Consider the following 21513-nt stretch of genomic DNA (forward strand, 5'->3'; position numbering starts at 1 on the left):
AAAGTCAACGTGATAGGTGATAATAAAGTGCTAATGGCACCGACTTTGCACCAGGCTTATTGCAGCATGGATTTTTATCTCTGTCAGATGGGTCTGGGTGACTTTGGGCAAGTTCCTCTGACTTTCCTTAAGTGCACAGTGAAGTTCATAATAATCTTTGCCTCATTCAGTGACTGGAAGGATTAGGTGAGCTAAACCACACAGTGCTTATTAGTACAGGCAGATCCACTGTGGGCGAGGCGTTCTCTAAGTGTTAATTCACATCCCTGCATCTATCTGGAAGTCCTTGCCAATGTTTTCACTGGAGGAGCCACACGCAGTTTTGACTATTGCTACCAAGTGCATCCCTGGCCTGAGTTGCAAGGACTCCACCCAGGTGCTTCTGTGGGGAGTGGGATGGATCAAAGAAGTGGTGAGGCTCGAGGTCTCGGGCTCCTTGCCTTGTAAGCTGGAGGGGAGTCGGGCTCCTGAATTTGAGATCCCTCCCAGCTCAGGGGCTGGCTTCTCACTGCCAGAGCAACTCGAGACTTGCTTCTTCCGAACGCAAGGTGGCAGCAGGTGACAAGACTCTGGGTTGCCTTTTGCTTCCACCAGGAGGAAAAGCTGAAATTCACCAACAAATTCTTGTTCGGGATGGAAATTGCTTAAGATCGCCAGGCGCGCTTGTTGGTTTCTACGAGCCCACGACTTACTGCTTTTAAGTGGTGTCGGTATCGCTGGAATCAGGATGTTTCAATGCTGCCACAGGACGCAGAGGCACAGTGGAAGGCAATGAAGCACCCCCATTTGCCATCCTGCTCCTGCTTCTCAAAAAAAGGGCCTGTTCCCCTCACCCCCAGAGCCTATGGAAGGGCAGCAGCTGTGTACTGCACAGGGTCAGACAGCAATTTCTTCCAGGGTCTAGAAGTTCTGAAGAGTGGGGTTTTCACCCAGAGAAATAAATTTTAAATAAAATGTCCTTGGGTTGCCATTCTGTTCAAATGTTGCAAACATGTCCCAGGGAGGAGAGGCAGAGCTGTGAGTTGGGACACACAGTCCCTGGCTGGCTCAGACCGGGGAGCGGCGAGGAGGAGGAGGAGGAGGGAGGCAGAGCACGTTGGGAGATGGGTCTCCCTGATGCAGAAACAGAGCAAGGGCCTGTCCTTAGAATTAAAGACCCCCCCACCCGGGACAAAGGTCAGAAACTGGGGTTGAGTGTGGTCATGTTGGGGGGTGACAGGAGCATCCCACAGGAGAGAAATTTCATGTGAGGTTAAAAGGTGTGGGCACCAGTCCTAAGAGAAGGCCTTAGAGACAGACATTGGGCTAAGCCTGCCCGTGAAAGCAGAGTGGCAGGGCTCAAGGGCAGTGCCAGGGGTTCAGTTAAAGGGTTGGCGTGTGGGCCAGAAGGAAATGGTCACAAAAATACCAGCAAGGAGTTGTTTTGTGGCTTGAAAATGTGCCCCATGACTTGCGCGACTTGGGACTGTGCTTATAATCCCCAGTGGCATCCAGTTCATTTCCTGAGATTTGCTCCCACGGTGGTAAGGAATGGCTGCCGGGGGCTGGCGTGATGGCTCAAGTGGTCACGAAATGCCAAGTATGTGAAAAGCTCTAAGTTTGATCCCTGGCACTGAATGTCCCCCCAGTACTGCTCACGTGTCCAACACATTCCAACCTGACTGCGGCCCTATGGGGAAACATAAGACAATGATTGCTTGAGGAGGTGGGGTCACACATTCCTGGGGGACCCCCAGACCTTGCAGGGAAGAACATTTCCAGAGAAAAGGAGGAGGGCAGGTCACAGTCCGGGCCTTGGTTTTCTCAGACAATCCTCTTCCTTCTTCGCTTCTCTTGCTGCAGCGTGTTTAGGACAGAAAATGATGAAGAAAGACAGTGTCAGAAAACGGGTCAATTTGGAATGTGGATCATTTCTTTCTAATATCGTTTCCCACCTTCATGTATCTGCTTTGCAGATGAGACCTTTGTAGGCGCACTGGGGTCTAAAGCAAAAAAGAGGGCGCATGTTTAGCCTTGGAATTTGATGGACTTTTGGAGCCCCTCTTCCCAAGAGCGTGGGTGTGGGGATGCTAGTGAGGCCTTGAGGGCACGAAGAGCGGGAGAAGCAGCTCTGTGAGTGTTCCATCTCCCATTTCTCAGACTACAGGGTGAACTGTTTCCGGGAAGGAGCACTGTAGCACTGTCGTCCCGTTGTTCATCGATTTGCTCGAGCGGGCCTCAGTAACATCTCCACTGTGAGACTGTTTTGGGCATACAAATACGCCATGGGTAGCTTGCCAGGCTCTGCTGTGCGGGCAGGATACTCTCGGTAGCTAGCCGGGTCTCTGAGAGGGACGGAAAAATCGAACTTGGGTTGGCCGTGTGCAAGGCAAAGGCCCTACCCACTGTGCTGTCGCTCCAGTCCAGGAAGGAGAAAGGAGCAGAAAATTCGGGTCTTATCACAGACCTGCATTACTAAGAGATTTATTGGAGAGGTTATTATTTTGGTTAATATGGTTAATATTTTGCTAACATACAGGGAAGAAGGAAAGTGGATTGGATCATAATTGGCTTCCTTAGCCATTTCACCAAAATACCCAAATCTTGGCACATGCCCATGTCTTTGTGATCAAGCTCTATAAACCGCTTTGATGCCTTCAGCATGTCACCCACCCTTCTGGGCCCGGGTGCTGGAAAGCGACGTGAGCGAGGCTGGGAGCAGAAGCGGGTGGCTGCCTTTGTGCGGGAGAACAGAGCTGGCTTTCCCTGCACTTCACAGTACTTTCCTGGGAATTGAACTGTTGGACTGGCAGGGCTCCCAAACAGACATTTCCATGTTGGCTTCGCCTGCGGAGAGGGCGAGGACTCCGGGTCACCCTACGAAAGAGCTGAAAGAAAATACTTGTCATTCACTAATCACCTTCCACAAGTGGCTGCTGCAAGGGGCCACAGAGAACTGCTCAAGTCAGAGCAGGAAAGAAAGTGACATCATTACCTTAAGCAAACACTTCCTGAGATGAAGCCTTTGTCTTTTCTGGTCCGTCTAAGAAAATGCTGAGGATAAGGTGGGAATTTGGAGGACTTGGGACTTTGCTTTTCTTATCAGAGTCAGATACTTATCTTAAAAAAAAAAAATGGCACACTCCCCTCCAGTAATTAACTGATCATTTCCAATCTGCTGCTGCTACAGTTTGTGCAGTGAGCTTAGCATACCTGCGTTTATTCAGGACAAATGACCCCATCGAATGATCCCGTCAAAGACGGAAACAAAAGACAGCTTCATTGCCTTTTAAATATCCTGATAGCCATTTACTGGCTAGATATTTAAGTAAAAACTTGAAGCATACTAACATTTAATGAAAACTAGCATGTAACCAGCACACCGAGGGAAGTCCCAGTCAACTTTCCCCTGAGCTTGACTTCATGCTCCAGTCCTGATTTTCTCATTTTATGGCCCATGTTCCTTCACCAGCTGAAAGCTCCAATTCCAACCCAGCTCACAACAGCTAGAGAAAGAGCCGTAAGAAGCGTTTCACAGAGGGGCTCGGGAACCCGCCTGCACTGGCCGGCACAGATCATTTTGTTCTCAGCCAAACATTCCTCATATTCTTAGTCAATGATGAATTCCTGGTGCTGCCACTAGAGAAATTCTTTGTTCTGTGAAATTTCTGCTCTGGATCATTAAAATCCGTTCAAATAGGTTTCGTAGCACACGGGCAAGTTTCTTTCTCCTCAATATTAACAAAGACTACTTGGGCACAGAGACTCATTTTCAGGGGAGCAATGATGAAGCTTTTGATAAATGCAGCAGCCTAGTTTTCTCTGTGCCCAGAGGAGATGAGCTTTGCTAAGTGGGAGCTGCCTGCCCCGGGCCCAGGTGGGGAGGATCCATGTAGATATTTGTCCATCCTGGACAATATCCTCATTGCCCAGGATCTGGCAAGTCACCTTAGATAGCACACAGTGGGCATTGGATGGGTGTAGGCAGATTTACTGCACTGTTAAGGACAGGACGTCCAGAGTTTCACTCCCTTTCCTCCCCCATCCCAAGCTGTAAAGCTGTTCCCAGCTACAGAACGTGCAGCCCCAAGGGCCTGCTGGAATGTTCTCAGCTCTGTCATTCTCTGCCCCGATGCCATGGCTTCTCAAAGCCCTGTCTGCCTGATTTCAGACCATGTGCTGGTGAGATTTAAGATTCTTATTCACACAGATAAACCGAGACTCTTTTTCCTTTTTCTTTTTAGATAGCACACAGTGGGCATTGAATGTGTCACATCCAGCATTGCCCAGGGGTTACTCCTGGCTCTGCACTCAGGAATTAACTCCTGGCAGTGCTCAGGGGACCATATGGGATGCTGGGAATTGAACCCGGGTAGGCCGCGTGCAAGGCAAACACCCTACCCGCTATGCTATTGCTCCAGCCCCTAAACTGAGACTCTTTCAGGAAATCGTGGAGATAACATAAAGGACTGAAGTGCATCCTGGCTGGCCTGAAGGCTCGAGTCCCAGTCATATCACTGCGTGTCCTCCACGTTCACTCTGGCACTGCCAGGGTTCCTAGTGGCCTCCAGACATCTATAAATAGCATCTAAATAGCACTACGTTGAGCTACCCACATAGATGGTCCCCCCGAGCTCTGCTCGGGAGGCCCATCAGGACTGGCACTTTTCTTTTTTGCTTCTTGGGTCACACCTGACGATGCACAGGGGTTACTCCTGGCTCTGCACTCAGGAATTACCCCTGGCGGTGCTCAGGGGACCATATGGGATGCTGGGAATAGAACCCGGGTCGGCCCCGTGCAAGGCAAACGCCCTACCCACTGTGCTATTGCTCCAGCCCCTGGACAGGCAGTTTTCTTGGCTGAGATGCTGACTTAGGAGAGAATTCTTCGTGCTGTGCTGTTGCGGGGAGTGGGGGGTGACTCAGCGGGCAGCAGAGGTCCTCTGGAAGTTTCTTCAACACCACTAATTGATCTGCCAGTTCCCCGGCAGTGAGGGCTGTGCATGCTTGCAGAGCGGGAGAGACCAAATGGTTGCGGAGTAGGACCTGGGCCTGCATTTGTCACATGTGACCTGGAAACACTCATTGAGCCAGGGCCCCCCCCCCCCCCCGCTGGAAGAGGAGGTAGATTGATCTACCAGAGGGGAATGGCACCCAGAGTACTTTACCTTCCCAAGTGAACGCTATGAATTGTTGGTGCTGGTGAATTTTCTTAATTCTGTTTATTTAAAACTACAACAACAACAAAACAAATGTTATCTTTGGGGGGGAGGGCAGGGGGGAGGGATGGGCTATGGGTTGGACCATACCTTATGATGCACAGGGGCTGCTCCTGGTTCTGTGCTCAGGAGTGATGCCTGGTGGAGCTCAAAGAACCATATGCAGTGCTGGGAATCAAATGCGAGCTGACTGCATGCACGGAAGCACCTTAGCTCCTGTACATCTCTCCAACCTTGCAAAGGATAGGTTGTTAAATGAGAGATTTATTTGTAGTAAGGAAAAGTGGCCCCCTGATACTGCAGGGCTGCACGGCATCACACCCTCAGGCCCTTGTCCGGTTCCACTGGCCTCGTTGGCCAAGAGGCCCAGTTGGGAGCCCCTGGGCTCCTGGTCACGGCTTATGAGCATCCCCGCAGAAAACACCACAGAAATGAACGTCTCACCATTTCAGAGGCTAGAAATCAGTGATGGCAGATTGTGTTCCCGCTGAAGCCCACGGGGCACATCCCTCCTGGCCTCTCCCCCTTCCTGGCCGTTGTCAACAATCCTGGGCTTCTCTCTTTGTGTCTCTTTTCTAATTCCTTCCTTCCTTCCTTCCTTCCTTCCTTCCTTCCTTCCTTCCTTCCTTCCTTCCTTCCTTCCTTCCTTCCTTCCTTCCTTCCTTCCTTCCTTCCTTCCTTCCTTCCTTCCTTCCTCCTTCCTTCCTTTCTTCCTTCCTTCCTTTCCCTCCCTCTTCCCTCCCTCCCTCCCTCCTCCCTCCTCCCTCCCTCCCTCCCTCCTCTCTCCTCCCTCCCTCCCTCCCTCCTCTCTCCTCCCTCCTCCCTTCCTCCTCTCTCCTCCCTCCCTCCCTCCCTCCTCCCTCCTCCCTTCCTCCCTCCCTCCTCTCTCCTCCCTCCCTCCCTCCCTCCCTCCTCTCTCCTCCCTCCTCCCTTCCTCCTCTCTCCTCCCTCCCTCTCTCCATCCTTCTTTCCTTCCTTCCTTCCTTCCTTCCTTCCTTCCTTCCTTCCTTCCTTCCTTCCTTCCTTCCTTCCTTCCTTCCTTCCTCCCTTCCTCCATCCCTCCCTCCCTCCCTCCCTCTTTCCTTCCTTCCTTCCTTCCTTCCTTCCTTCCTTCCTTCCTTCCTTCCTTCCTTCCTTCCTTCTTTCCTTCCTTCCTTCCTTCCTTCCTTCCTTCCTTCCTTCCTTCCTTCCTTCCTTCCTTCCTTCCATCCTTCTTCCCTCTTCTCTCTCTCATTAGACCATCTGAATTGTTTTAAATGACTTTAAAGCATCCTTCACATTTCATAAAACTCCATGGAAACTTCCTGAAGTGATCAGAGTTCTAAACGCACACGACAGTGAGTGTGGGGTCAGGCGTCCAGGCCTGTTTCTGTGCCCTCTCTGATTCACTGCACAGTGTTGAGATTAGCACAGTGTGGGGAACCAAACTTTTGAGGGTTGTGGTAAAACTCCTTCCCTTATTTTTTTTTTTCCTGAGAGTAGCGATGTAAACCCAAATAAACACAAAGGTGATATTTATTGCATTCCATTGAAAGAACAAAAGTATGCCAGACCCTCTAGGTGATTTGAGCTGGGACAAGGACAGAGTCTCTGCTGGTTGTTGCCTTCCCCAGTGGACTAGGACCTCCTCTCTGGCTGCACATGTTATAGGAAAACCTGGGAGTGGCTTCCAAGTGACCCTGCCAGGGCCTGTGCCCACCCATAAGGCCAGTGAGGCACTATAGTGGACCAGTGACCCCACAGGACAGAAACCTCTGCCCTGACCGTACTGTGTAAGCAGCTCTATTTTTCATAAAACTTGGCAATTCAAACCAACTCTTTTATTGAGTGATGAGCCGGAAGTGCCAGCTCACGTCCACCCAGGAGGGGCACGGTCAGTGGGCTCACACAGAGGCAGTCGGGACAGGAATGGAGCCAGGCCATTGCTCAGCACAGGCGGGGGCAGGGGCCTTGGCACCCCAAGTGTCTCAGGGAAGTTTGACTGTTTGTAGCTTTTACTCCATACAGTGACAGATTTTAGAAATTCAACCTTTAGAAGATAAAGCGCCTCTAATGTGGATTAGTCGGATAAAATCTCTTTGTTGAGCCTCTCTCCTTTTTTGTGTGGGTGGAAATACTCTTCTGTTGGGTGGGAATGGGAAGCATGACTAATGAGTAAATTCTCAAGGTGCCCTGTGACGGTCTGACGACAGAGACTTTTTTTAATTTGTGTGGAGCTTCTTATATTTTAATCGTTCTTTAAAATTCTGCTTGATGTTTTCATGGTTGTATTTGATTATAGACTCACAAGGCGAGATTCTTTGGGCTCGGCCAGTTCAGTCTCCCAGCTAATACTTAAATCCCAAAGGATCATTCAGGGTGGCGTGCTCGCCCCAGAAACTTAGGACACCTCTCATTCAAAGCGAGTCTCTGATCTCAAGATAACTCTGACCATGAAAAAGATGCTCCCTATAGGTGGAGCTTGAATTTCAATTCCTTAATTTATACCCTTTGATATGATATCTTCTCCCAAAGTCACATGGAACTCATCTAATCCCTCTTCCTCTTGGCAGCAGTTCAAGCCTTTGAAGAGATCAAGCCGTGTCCCTACACGTTGCCTTTTTATACGCCCTCGCTTTATTTTTACCCTCTGCTGCTGATTGCCGCAGGGCTGCTGGTGACACTAGTAACAATTGGCAGCATTTATTCATTGTAAGCATTTTTGACATATGAGCTCACATCAATCCTAAAATAACCCTGTGAGGTAAGCACTATTGCCATCTCATGGATCTGAAAACCAACACACGGAGTTAAATAATCTGCACGAGGTGATTCAGTGAGTCCTCGACTACCTGGGAACCATGCAGTTGACTCCTAAGAGGTCCGTCCTCACACCCTTGCTGGGTGACACCCTGACGTGATCCAGGCCATCCCTGGCTTCTTTGGAATGACTCCAGAAGTGGAGACAGCACCTCGTGAGTTTCAGTTAACACCCCAGTTTCCTGTCCTTGTCTGTTGGACCTCTTAAAACACTGACTTGAAGAAGAACTTATCAACTTTCTTCACCCGTGTAGGTGAAGATTCCTGTGTCATAGTCAACCTGTGGTGTTAACTTAGATCAGCCCATTAGAACAAGCACCCACAGCTCTCCCCAGAATTTGAGAAGCTAAAATGAGGTGCCACATATTTATCATAGATGGGAAATTTCACTGTGTGAGAACCAGCAACCTCTGTGCTAGCAGTCAGCATCCATTTTTCCTATTTTTTGATCTGGGATATCTCAGTGTACCTGCTGTTGAATTCAGTATGCATTTTGTTGTAGTTAGTTCTGTAAATACAGATTTACTTTGTGATCATTTGTGAATTCATACATATTGGCTTCCTTAAGGATTTGGTAAGAGTTGAGTGTTTTCATAGAACTATTCAACAATTAGGCATTAGGGACAGAAATTGATTTATAGGCAATAAAATGCTGGGGTTTTAAGATGCTAAGAGATAAGCAGATCATTTCCATAATTAACATTTTATAATGCTGCAATTATAAGCCTATTATTTAGCTCTGGAAATCAGCCTAAATTGCTTGAGCCTAAATGAAATATCTTGGAAGAAAATAGTATGTAAATTATAATCTGCTATATCTCTAAGTGTTGTATATCCCCATCCTGACTCACAGTTGAATCTATAGAAGCCAACACCCCTCTACTTGTGCATGGATTTCACAACTTAGTGCAGAAGTGGGGATCGAAGAGTTACTCTGCTCCTGTGAAGTTCGTGATTTTAAGAGGATGATGTTGCCAGTAAGGAGTTGCCTGGTAGCCAAATTAAAAATAAAATTAGACCATAAATAGTTCAAATAACTTCTTATTTATTTCTCAGTCCTATAAACAGGTCTTTTTCTTTGTCTTTAAAATTTCTATTTTTACATCTCTGTGGTTTGGTTAAGTTTTTGGGGTTTTTTTTTGGGGGGAGGGGGTCACACCCGGCGATGCTCAGAGGTCACTCCTGGCTCATGCACTCAGGAATTACTCCTGGCAGAGCTTGGAGGACCATATGGAATGCTGGGAATCGAACCCGGGTTGGCCACGTGCAAGGCAAACACCCTACCCGCTGTGCTATCGCTCCAGGCCCGGTTTGGTTAAGTTTTGTTTGTTTACAACACCGTCTATTTTTTAGGAGCACAAGTATAGGTTATACAGTCTTCAAAGGTATGTTGCTGCGTGATGTTGGCCACCAAACCACCAGTGTGGTCCCATTCATTTTTTCATTCATTCACTCAGTGAACAAGTAAGGGCTCCTAGGCATTTTGATAAGAGCATAAGAAGACATTGTCCTCTCTCTTAACCATGTGATCAAACCAACAATGGGAATTCAAAACCAAATCAGTAATCATCAGTAATCATCAGTAAGGTCATGTGTCAAATGTCATAACGAGTCTACTGATGTGATGCACTGAGAAAGACACAAAATCATCTTATAGTTTCCAGACTTCTCTGTTAAACTGAATTAAATCAGGAATAAAAAAAGATAAATCCAAATTTCAAAGCAAAACACCTGCTTTGGCTGGGTGTGGCCCAATGCCTTCACTCCAAGATTCAGTATAAGGAGATTGGAGGCCAAGAATATGACTTCTGTGGCTTGCTTGTGTGTGGCCCTGAGTTGGGTCTCCGGCGTCACATGCTCCTCCTCAGCATGGGTGGTTCTGGCTCTGGTAGCCCTGGGTTGGCAGCTCCCGGCCCCAGGGCTGAACCTCAGCTTTGCACCCTAGGCAGAGCACTGCCAGGAGCATCAACAAAAGATTATATTTCTATTAATGTCCATTGATATATCTTCTAGTTTCTTTTCATTTTCATCTAAGGGCACTAATATCTTTAGTACATTATAGATATGTGCATGATTATTTTATTAGTTTCCCAGGTCTATTTAACAAGTGAGCATAAAATGGGTAAGTTAAACTCATGACAATTAGGGGCCCAGGGACACTACAGTAATTAGGGTGCGTGTATGCCCTGGACCTGGGTTCAATTCCCAGCACACATGGTCCCCTGAGCATCCACAGGCACAGCCTGGAGGCTCCCTCTCAGCACTGCCAGATGTGGCCTTGGAGGCAAGTGGCCCCCTGATACTGCAGGGCTGCACGGCATCGCACCCTCAGGCCCTTGTCCAGTTCCACTGGCCTCGTTGGCCAAGAGGCCCAGTAGGGAGCCCCTGGGCTCCTGGTCACGGCTTATGAGCATCCCCGCAGAAAACACCACAGAAATGAACGTCTCGCCATTTCAGAGGCTAGAAATCAGAGATGGCAGATTGTGTTCCCGCTGAAGCCCACAGGGCACATCCCTCCTGGCCTCTCCCCCTTCCTGGCAGTTGTCAACAATCCTTGGCTTCTCTCTTTGTGTCTCTTTTCTAATTCCTTCCTTCCTTCCTTCCTTCCTTCCTTCCTTCCTTCCTTCCTTCCTTCCTTCCTTCCTTCCTTCCTTCCTTCCTTCCTTCCTTCCTTCCTTCCTTCCTTCCTTCCTTCCCTCCTTCCTTCTTTTCTTTACCTACCTCCTTCCCTCCCTCCCTTCCTTCTCATCCTCCGTCCCTTTCCCTCCTTCCCACTCTCCCTCTTCCTTTCTCTCTTTCTTTCTTTCTTTCTTTCTTTCTTTCTTTCTTTCTTTCTTTCTTTCTTTCTTTCTTTCTTTCTTTCTTTCTTTCTTTCTTTCTTTCTTTCTTTCTTTCTTTCTTCCCTTCTTTCTTTCTTTCTCCCTTCCTTCCTTCCTTTCTTTCTCTTTCTTTTTTTTTAAATTTTCTTTCTGGAATCTAGTATATGACCCATGCAAGGCAAGTGATCTACTGCTGAATCCCATCCCTGGCCTTATTTCCCCTTCCCTTACAAAGGCACCAGTCATCCAACCAGGCCATCATAAAACAATATCTTGAACTTCATCTAAACTTGATTATATTTGCCAAGACCCTACCTCCAAATGAAATTTATTCACAGGCACATATTATACTAGATACGTATCTTGGGAGACACCATTTGATGCAGTGCAGGATCTATACCAAGATTTTCTAGAGAGTGGGAGGGGAGAGAAAAGAGGCGTGCATGACATGACAGCATGTTAACCAATCAGGCTTTGGGTGAAAGTTTATGTGCATATTACACCATTCTTGCAAATATACACTGGGGCAGCGGGTTGAGGGGCTGCCACATACAGGGAAGGAAGCTGTCTCGTGGCCATCTCAGAGCACTTGTGAATAGGACCCAAGAGGATGGGGACAAATCAACTGGGTGAGGTCGAGCAGGTTTCCAAAAGACGTGGTCCCCGACTGCAGTTTCTAGGGATGGCGCAGGAGTCCACACCCCGGGTCAGGGTGCACTTGGCGAACTGCCAGCAGGCCAGAGGGCTGGAGCCAAAGGATCTATACATGTAAAAACGGCCGGAGTGGGAGCTGGAGAGGCAGCAAGCATGCATGCTGTCGAGAGAATTTGCTTTCTCAGATGACAGGGGACAGTCACATCACGGTGGAGCATCAGCACGGGAGAATCTAAGACATTATCTGCGAGCGAAGAGTGTGGGAATGCCAAGAGGCAGGTCAGATGAGAGACCAGGAGGAAAAAGCAGATCATAAACCAGGAACGGGGCCCAGGAGATGTTGGGTTCAAAGGCTGATATACACTTGGCACGCAGAAGGCCTGGGTTTGATCCCTAGCAACACGTGTCCCCCGAGGATTGCCAGGAGTGCCCCTTGCAACTGCTGGTGCAACCCTGGGGTGCCATCTGGAAAGGGAGGGCATGTAGGGCATGTGAAACCTCGAATGGAGCGAAAACTCAAAGGGCTTGGCCATGGCGCGGATGGAGATGTGGCGGAGGAAGGGAGCAGAGAGAGGCTGGGGTCACTGGGAGGTTGGTGTCCCCTTGTCCTGCAGGGGATGTTGGAGGAAGAGAAGGTGAGCGGGAGGGTCAGTGCGAGAATGGCTTTGCTCTATTTGGACGTGCTGGGCTTGAAGGGCCAGTGCAGTTGCTGGGTCATCGGTAAATGCACGTTTAGGTTTTGAAGAAACTACCCAACACCATGTCTTTGACGTTCTCCCCAGCAATGTATGTGAGGTCAAGTTTCTTCTTATCTTGTCCAACATCTAATATTTTTAATTGTTGTTAATCTAGAGTTCGATTCCTCTGTCCCTCTCAGAGGGCCCGGCACGCTACCGAGAGTATCCCGCCCGCATGGCGGAGCCTGGCAAGCTACCCGTGGGGTATTCAATATGCCAAAAACAGTAACAACAAGTCTCACAATGGAGACATTACTAGTGCCCGCTCGAGCAAATCGATGAGCACTGGATGACAGTGCTGCAGTGCTAGTTATTCTAGTGAGAGCTGCACTGCCAACTCACTGTGCTCTCCACTTGCATTTCCCTCGTGACTCACGGTGTTGGGCACGTTTTCCTACGCTTCATTTGCCATCACATATCCTATTGGGCTGAATGTCTCTTCTTGTCTTTTATCCACTTTTTTTTTTTTTTGCTTTTTGGGTCACACCTGGCGATGCACAGGGGTTACTCCTGGCTCTGCACTCAGGAACCACCCCTGGCGGTGCTCAGGGGACCATATGGGATGCTGGGAGTCGAACCTGGGTCGGCCGCGTCCAAGGCAAATGCCCTACCCGCTGTGCTATCGCTCCAGCCCCTTTTACCCACTTTTTAAATTCGATTTGGGCATGTCTTTTTTTAAGGTGGAGTTTTGAAAGTTTTCTCAGTAGACTTGTTCAAGGTTCTCACTGTTGCAAGGACAGAAAATATTCTCAAGTAGCTCTAGCTAGTGAAACGAGTTTAGACTCTCAACCCACCTCTGCTTCCCCTTCTCCAAAGTGCTCACTCTTGCAAGGACAGAAAATTTTCTTCAGTAGCTCTAACTAGCAAGATTATCAACTCTGAACCCATCTCCGCTTCCACGTGGTTGCAAGGATGCAGCTTTCTTGTTCAACTTTATTAGTCGCCTTCATTACTCAGGGAAGTGAATCCAACGAGATTTCCCTGCTGTCTCACTGGAGAAGATCCCGTGACATCTTCTCCTGCAGCTTCTCTTTGCCTCATTTCTGAGCTGCCGGGACTTGAGTCTTGGACCTGCCCCTGCCCTCCTCGCCCATGTCGTAAGTGGTACTCAGCCTGGGGAGTGCTCATCCTTCCTTGCATCCGTGTGCCTCTGGATGTCAAAAATAAACTATTAATAGGTTCCTGCCTACTGCCCTTTCCCATGCCCCCTCCCCACCCTCTAGAATGAGCAGGTCCGATCTTTGTCCGCTCTCCCCACAGGCAAAGCCCTGATGGGAAGTCTGACACGCTAAAGACAAAAGCCCCCTTAGAATGTGGGCATTTGCAGTGCCAGGAAGGAAATGAAAGAAGAGCAGAGGCCCCAGGAGGAAGTCTTGGGGACACCCTCCACCACGCAGGACAATGGCCTTCCCTGACGCACTTGGCCTCATTGGCGAGTTATTTTTACCCGCCACATTGTAAAGTCAATGTTTGCACGTTGATAAGAGCCCTGTCCAAGTGGCTCCGTCGAGAGCCTGGCCCGGAGGAGACGGAAAGTGCCGCAGAGGAGCTGCACGGTGAAACAGAATAATCCTGTGGCCGCCGCCGCGGCGATATCCCTGACAGATCATACAGTCAGCCCGGATCGAGTTCCGTGGCTTGCATCACCTGGTCATGCAATGTCCGTGGAATTTGTGGAATGGATTGTTCCTTTGGAGTCACCCGATCCCCTGGAACAAAGAGCACACACATTCTTCGTTTTATATAAGAGTTTACAAGAAATGTTCCTTCCTCCTGAACAGGCGCAGGGGCCAGCAGCCCTGCCTGCTTTCTCTCGCCACCTGTGTCCTCCTTCTCCTCGAACCCCCGCCCAGCCATCCCCTCCCCCGACTTGGGGTGTTTGTTTCGAGGACAGGCGGTCACCAGCACCCCACAGTTTTGGATTCTTTGCTCCTGGTGTTCACCAGGAGTCACCCAGTTTGGTAATCATCCTCGCAAACAATTGTCATCACTCTTGGCTCGGGGATCCCAGGTTCAGCGTTGCTGGGATCACACCCAGCATGTAGGGGGCTGCGCGGGGATCCAACTCTTGGCCTTAGACTTGCTAGAACTTTGCCCCTGAGCTGTGCCTTCTTGGCCTCATGGAGCTCTGTGCATTCAGACACAGAGCTGTGAAGACCCTTAACTTGCTGTCAGGTTTCAGGGTTTGGTGGGGGGGGGGCACAGAAATCCCCGCTCAGACTGGGTGGAATAATTCAAGACCGATGAAATCAGCGTGGAATGCTCAGAAGCTGCGGTTTCAAGGTTGACTGGATGCAGTTCCTTGTCATATGTCTTTCCTTTGCCCTTCGTGGTGCCAGCTTCAACTCAGTGTTGTTTCCTACTTGCGGGCTCGTCCAGCACAGCACAGCGGGGAGTGAGCAATGCCACCTCCTCGGGGTGCTGGACTGTGCCAGGGAGCTGGTAGCCTTGGATGCAATTGTGGCGCTTTCTGTTTATTCACTTAGAGGAGGCAGATTGCCAGCATGGTTGTTTGCTGGTTTTCTTTTCTTTTCTTTTCTTTTCTTTTCTTTTTTTTTCTGAAAAGGGGTAAGCAGGTCAGTTTGGAAACCTCTGATCCAGACCAAAGACACTTCATTCCCACAGGCCTGCCCGTGGTGTTGGCTGGTCCAGGTCCGAGCTGGCCTACCTGGAAGTGTCCTGTGCTGATGGCTAAGGTTGGGCCTTCCAGAAGCGCCCTCAGCGAGAAGCAGGGTTCACCCTGGAGATGGGTTCCATGAAGAAAGAGTGATGTACAGGGGTGCTGTCATGATTTCCTCTCCCCTACCTCTACCACTATCTTGAAAAATTCTTACTCCTGCACTAAGGATTAAAATACCTTTTAGAGAACATCAATGAGAGCATCAACGAGACAGTTCAGAGGGCTGGTGTGCAGGGACTGCATTCAGGAAGCCTGAGTCTGAGGAAAGATAACATGGAAATAGTAGCAGAGAATTAGTTTCTACTAAAATGTGTTGAGACAAGAAATTTTTACTAACACAATGTCTAGTGAGCTAAGGTGTAAATTTATATCTCTATAAGTGAATTAAAGTAACTCAGGAGCCCAAATTCTCTTGATAATAGGGAATGAAATCTTTCTAATTCAAGAGAAATTCAGTTACTACTTCTGGTTTAAAAACCAGCCTGGGGTCTGGAGTGATAGCACAGAGGGTAGGGCGTTTGCCTTGCATGCGGTCGACCTGGGTTCTATTCCCAGCATCCCATATGGTCCCCTGAGCACCACCAGGAGTGATTCCTGAGTACATGAGCCAGGAGTAACCCCTGTGCATCGCCGGGTGTGACCCAAAAAACAACAACAACAACAACAACAAAACAGCCTGTCCTTCCTTCCTTCCTTCCTTCCTTCCTTCCTTCCTTCCTTCCTTCCTTCCTTCCTTCCTTCCTTCCTTCCTTCCTTCCTTCCTTCCTTCCTTCCTTCCTTCCTTCCTTCCTTCCTTCCTTCCCTCCCTCTCTCCCTCTCTCCCTCCTCCCTCCTTCCTAAATGACTCTGTAGGAGGTGAAAACCCCCAATAATCGATAATCTCGGTTCTGCAGCAGATTATGTTTCTCATGGTGCAAGGCTACCTTGGGATCTTTCCTTCTGAGCAAAGGAGGAAAGTGATATGCCAACTCACTTCTCCCAGATCCAGGAAGGTGTGTTTCTCACTAGCGCTATGCAGACACCAGCTGCTTTTGCTGGAGAGGCATGAGCAGGTGCTTCCATGAGGATCCAGTGTGAAATGGCAGGAGCTGTGTCAGGAAGTCAGGCAACACCCAAGAAACCCAGCCTGTCTGCAGGGAATGCTCCGTGAACCCCAGTTGTCCTCCCTTTCTCGAAACCTCCCTAAAGGATAATCTTGACTTGAAACCTCCTTCGGGATGATCTAGGCAGCCAAGGGGGCCTTCTTGGACAGAGTCCTGGTTGGCTTTGGCTACCACATCTGTCCTCACTGCTCCCCACACTGTCGTGGATGCTCACACATCCAGCTCACACACCTTTAGGGCGATCCCAGTCTGCTGACTTTCTCCCTACTGGCCGGGGGGTGGGGGCTAGGGAGGGGCAGGCTTGGAATGACACAGCCAGCTGTGTTCTCTGCTGCTCCGATCCCGCAGGATTTTTTTTTTTCTTTTTGGGTCACACCCGGCGATGCACAGGGGTTACTCCTGGCTCTGCACTCAGGAATTACCCTTGGCGGTGCTCAGGGGACCATATGGGATGCTGGGAATTGAACCCGGGTCTGCCGCGTGCAAGGCAAATGCCCTACCCGCTGTGCTATTGCTCCAGCCCCCGATCCCGCAGGAACTTGATGGTGGCTGGGGGGCGGTGGCCCTACCTCAGAGTCCTGGCTCTCGGGGAGCTGACTTTCCTTGCAGATTTCTTGTGACATCATTGCTGTGTCGGGGCCCGCACACTTGGTGTAACCCTGCGGATTGCACCCAGCTGTGCCAGAGATTTCAGTGCTTGGGGGGCAGGGGAACTGGGGATCTCACCTGGGGCCTCGTACGCGTGCAAGGGAGGCCGCCATCACTGAGCTGTGTCTCGGGACCCTCTCGCAGGGTTTGCGATGGAAAGTGGAGACTCGGGTTCTCAGTTCCAAGAGCCTCAGCCCCCCTGGAGAGTTTCTGCTTCCCACCCCAGCCACTCCCCCAGAATAGCGCTCTTGCTCGCTTTCTTCTTTCTTCCCACCCAGCAAAGATTCTTTAAAAAATAATGATAAGAACCTCTATATTTAGTTAGAAGAGGGTGAGGAAAGTTTACAGAATTTTATTCTTCTGATTGTCCGAGTAGGAACATCAAACCTACTCCCTAGCCATGTCGTGCCGTGTTTGGGTAGTGATTGCAGTCACGTGCTTGGGCAGAACGGCAGATCTTTCCTACACGTGGACTCGTGCAGCACATCACACTTCATGGCTTACCAAGTTTGCTCCTGAAATCCCCTGCGGCAGCATTTCCTCTGTGCTGGGGCTCCTGCTTCAATTCTCATGAGCTGAGAAGAGCTGACGATCACTTTCTCCTTCAGAGTGTCATTCTTAATGTCAAAGACACTGATTTTATTGCTTGCCAGGAAAATGGGAAAGCCTTTAGGGGCAAATGAAAGCTTTCGCTGTTTCGGCCATGAGCTAGGTTTAGAGGGTCCAGATTCCCAAGGGCTGGGCAAACATCAGTGAACTCTGGTTGAAGGCTTTCAGAGCTGGCTGGACGGCATGAACTTCATATTCGCTTCCCTCTTCTGTGGGCAATCTGCTTCAAGAAGAGGCAGCTGCAAGTCCCAGACTCCCAGAAGATTCGGGCCTGTAACTGTGATGGCTGCTCAGCGCCACAGCTGGATTTTTCTATCTCCATGGCTCTGTGAACCTTGTGAGTAGGTACTTGCCTCTGGCTTCCGCTCAGGCTTATCTGAGAATAGATTCGGCTGGGATGGGTGAGTGCTTCCTCAGGATGAAAACATGTCTGTAGTCCTGGCATGGAATCCAACATTTTATGTGAGTGAGCAATAAGAATTCTCAAAAGAAAGAAGATAATGTAGAGGAAAGAAAGCCAGGGTAAGATTTTGTTTCTGGGTAGAGGGGCAAGGTCGTAAGCCAGTTAGCTCTCACATTCGTGTAGCACTGTAGCACTGTCGTCCCATTGTTCATTAATTTGCTCTAGCAGGCACCAGTAACGTCTCCATTGTGAGACTTGTTGTTATTATTTTTGGCATAGCCAATACACCACGGGTAGCTTGCCAGGCTCTGCCGTGCGGGCGGGATACTCTCAGTAGTTTGCCAGCCTCTCCAAGAGGGGCAGAAAAATCAAAGCCGGGTCAGCTGCGTGCATGGCAAACGCCCTACTCGATGTGCTATCGCTCCAGCCCCTCACATTCATACAAACTTCTAATAACTGGACACGAAGCTGGAAAGGCCAGAATAGCTTTGCTTGGTGAAGAAGCCCAGCTCATCTCTTTATCCTGTGGATAAGACAGTCACATGTTAAAGGACACTGACTTTGGAGAAGCTAATTCTGATCAACTTCTCTTTGATGGCCTCAGAGAAAAAAAAATTGTCAAGGAAAGCCAATTCCCTTTCCAGGTTGTCCTGGAGTGCATTAAACTAGCTGAAAAACAGCAGCAACTGATCTTTTCAGCCTAGTGTTAGCTGCACTCTGCCTGGCTTTGCAATTTCAGTCTCTACCGCCCTCCCTCACAGTGTTTTACAGTAAAATACTCTCACAGCATAGCCAGTGAAATGATGGCATTTCCATAGCGACACTAGTTAAGTGCTGACCTTAAAGCACTGAATACTGCCTATGTCCCAATGCCCGAGCTGCATTACAGGACTCAGCTATAATCACTAGTCACATAAAAGAAAATACAATCAATCCTTTAGAGAGATGTTTATGAGAATTTCACATCACACAAATAATTGGAGGGTGCACAGTGAGGTGGTTAAGAATATAGTCTTTGTAGTCCAAGCCTGTGTGTAAGTTTCAGTTTGACAATTTTCTTTTCTTTCTTTTGCTTTTTGGGTCACACCTGGCGATGCACAGGGGTTACTCCTGGCTCATGCACTCAGGAATCACTCCCAGTAGTGCTCGGGGGACCATATGGGATGCTGGGAATCGAACCCCGGTTGATCGCGTGCAAGGTGGATGCCCTACCTGCTGTACTATCGCTCCAGCCCCTTGATGATTTTCTTAACCCTAACAAGATACTTAACTCTGTCCAAACCTGAGATCTCCCTCTCCAGTTCTCTGAGAATAGTGTAGATCTGTTGGCTAGAGATTGGTCTCTCAGTCCTCAAGGAGGTGCTGACATAGGAGTAAGAATGGAAATATTGCCATGAATTTGCTACCATATATTTCCATCTTCATGACAGTTTGCTCATGGGGTTGGCTTAAGGATTAAGTATAGATATCCACAAAGTATTCAATATAACACTTAATAACCAAATGCCAAATTACAGTGCCCATTCTTACAGTCCTGGGCCAGCCAACCAATTTAGCCAGAACTCGGGAAATGTGTAAAGGGTAATTTCCTCTTACTCCATTGCACAGATAGAATCTGGGAAGTCATGAACAAGGTCATCAAAAACTAATTCTTGCCTGGGAATGTCAGTGACGAAGCCCATTGGAACCTACCCTGGCTTTCTCTGCCAACTTGCTCTTGAAGGTTTCCTTCTTTTGCAATTAGTAGCAGCACAGTATAAACTTTTTGGTTTCCTATTCCACTTGGAATAAAATACTGTCCTCAACATTGAGAAAGTGCAGGAATTCATTTTGAACACTCAGGAAGCTTAAGAACCAGCTCAGCAGGTCTTGACAAGCCATTATTTTGTTATGTTTTGCTCACAGATATGTCCTATTAATAGTTTAAATTTACTTCATTATTCTGTACTTATTGTATCAGGTTGGATAGATGGCAAGACCGGAAAAGGTAGAAACATGGTTCAAGGAAATTGCACAGTTAACACCTATGGGAGGTTTCATGGTTTCCTGGAGAAATCCTTGATTTGTCTTCGATTCTCACTGAGAAGGAAACATTTGCTCTCATCATTATATGCCTATTTCCAGCCTATTCCTATAGTACTCCAAGAGGCTGGTTGTTCCGGCAGGTTCCAGCAGGTCAGTGGCAGAAAAGGGGAAGAGTCTTTGGGCATCGTCGTAGAGAATACTAGAATGCTAAGGCTGAGAGTAATCCCATTCAGTCTCAAAGCAACACACAGTCGTTAGTTTGTTCTGAACATAAAAATCAAAGTGATGAATCGAAGACATAGTACAAGGATTAAGGTGCTTGCTTGCCTTCCACTACAGTTGGCTCTGTTTTGATCCTCAGCACTCTGGGTCCCTTGGGCATCTCCAGGAATGATCCCTGGATACAGAGCCAGGAGGAAGGCCTTAGCACTGCCTGGTGTGGCCCCAAAACAAATCAAATACATATCAAAGTGATAAGGAGCTAGAGATGTGGTTCAGTAGGGCACCTGCCTCACATATGGGAGCCTCTGAATTTGTTCATGCCAGCGCCGCAGAACAAAGCAAAACAGTTGTAAGCATATTAAATGCCCTTTCTCCTCAATCAACTCAGCTGTGTAGACGTGAAAAATAATAACTAAATAGTCTATGCAACTGATTTTTTGAGCCAGTTGCACAAAATCTACAGGCTGCCAATTGAGTGAAAAATAAGGCAACCAAACATGAAACCAGTTTTCTTTTTGCAACTACAGAACTTCCTTCCTTCTGTGTCTGAGATAGTGTCTGATGTCTTAGAGATGAGGGAATCTGAAGACTTGGTTTTCAGTGCTTGCTCTCCAACTAATCAGGTAGGACAAAGAAAATCTTGTGCCACTCTTCACCTATAGAGTTGCTTGTAAGTTTCAAGCTTCCATGGAATGCAATGTAGAGGCCCAGGGTCCAAGAAAGGAGATTGTTGCGGATCTGGCCCAGTGTTTGGGCTCTGTAGGTGCCCCCTAAGGTGGCCTCCTGGAAGGTGGGTGGAGCAGAGTCCCACGATTCAGAGCTGGGTGGAGCCTGGGGGGTGATTTCAGTTCTTTCATTTGCCTTTTGCTTACCCCACTCTGACTCACTGTGCGTTGACTTTGCAGATTATTTGCCCACAAAACAATCTTATTTCCTGCATTTCCGAGTTCTTAGGGAGTTCCTTGATGGAACTCCCAAGTTCAAACATATTCTTATCAAGGTCACAGCCCTTGCCACATGCCAGATAGCTTGTCTGTCTAGTTATCTTCTTTGCTTGGTTGAATTTTCTGGCATACAGACTTTTGCTTTTAATTCAGTTTTTATTATTGTCATTACTATTGGTTTTGGACTTGGTGGTGTTTAGGGGCTATTCCTGGCTCTGTGCTCCGGAGTGACCCCTGGAGGTGCTTGGGGAACCCCATGTAGTATCAGGGATTTGAACCAAGGTCATGGCCACCAGAGCCACATGAAAGTGTTTATTGTTGCCACTGCCACCGTTCGATGTAGCTAAAGATGTAGCTTCATCCAGTTGAATTATCTCAAGGTACAATCGGGAGCAGAATGATGTTCTTTTGGATCCCAGACTAGTGGGCCAGCACTGTCACTATTTATTGTCCAGCCCCCTGGAGGAGGTCAGCTTCATTAGCCCAAGGTTTTTCATGACAGTTACAAGAGAAGCAAAATCTCTGATGAGGTCCTGGTTCTCATCCTGGGTCATTGTGTCCTGAACCCACCCAAGGAGGCTAATTACTGCAGGCTGCCTTTCCCAATCTCCTCCGAGATCTGCCTTCTGGTGCATCGTCCAACAAGGGGATGAATGATTAGAGGGTGGGAGG

General features: G+C 48.6%; 1 protein-coding gene across 6 annotated transcripts in view; it reads left to right on the forward strand.

Annotated features, from left to right (window-relative positions):
* Nucleotides 1-21513, forward strand: part of SHROOM3 (shroom family member 3) — a 337474-nt gene that overhangs the window by 82855 nt on the left and 233106 nt on the right. The gene's annotated exons all lie outside the window — the stretch shown is intronic.

Source organism: Sorex araneus, chromosome 5 (assembly GCF_027595985.1).
Source record: "Sorex araneus isolate mSorAra2 chromosome 5, mSorAra2.pri, whole genome shotgun sequence".
Classification (NCBI taxonomy): domain Eukaryota; kingdom Metazoa; phylum Chordata; class Mammalia; order Eulipotyphla; family Soricidae; genus Sorex; species Sorex araneus.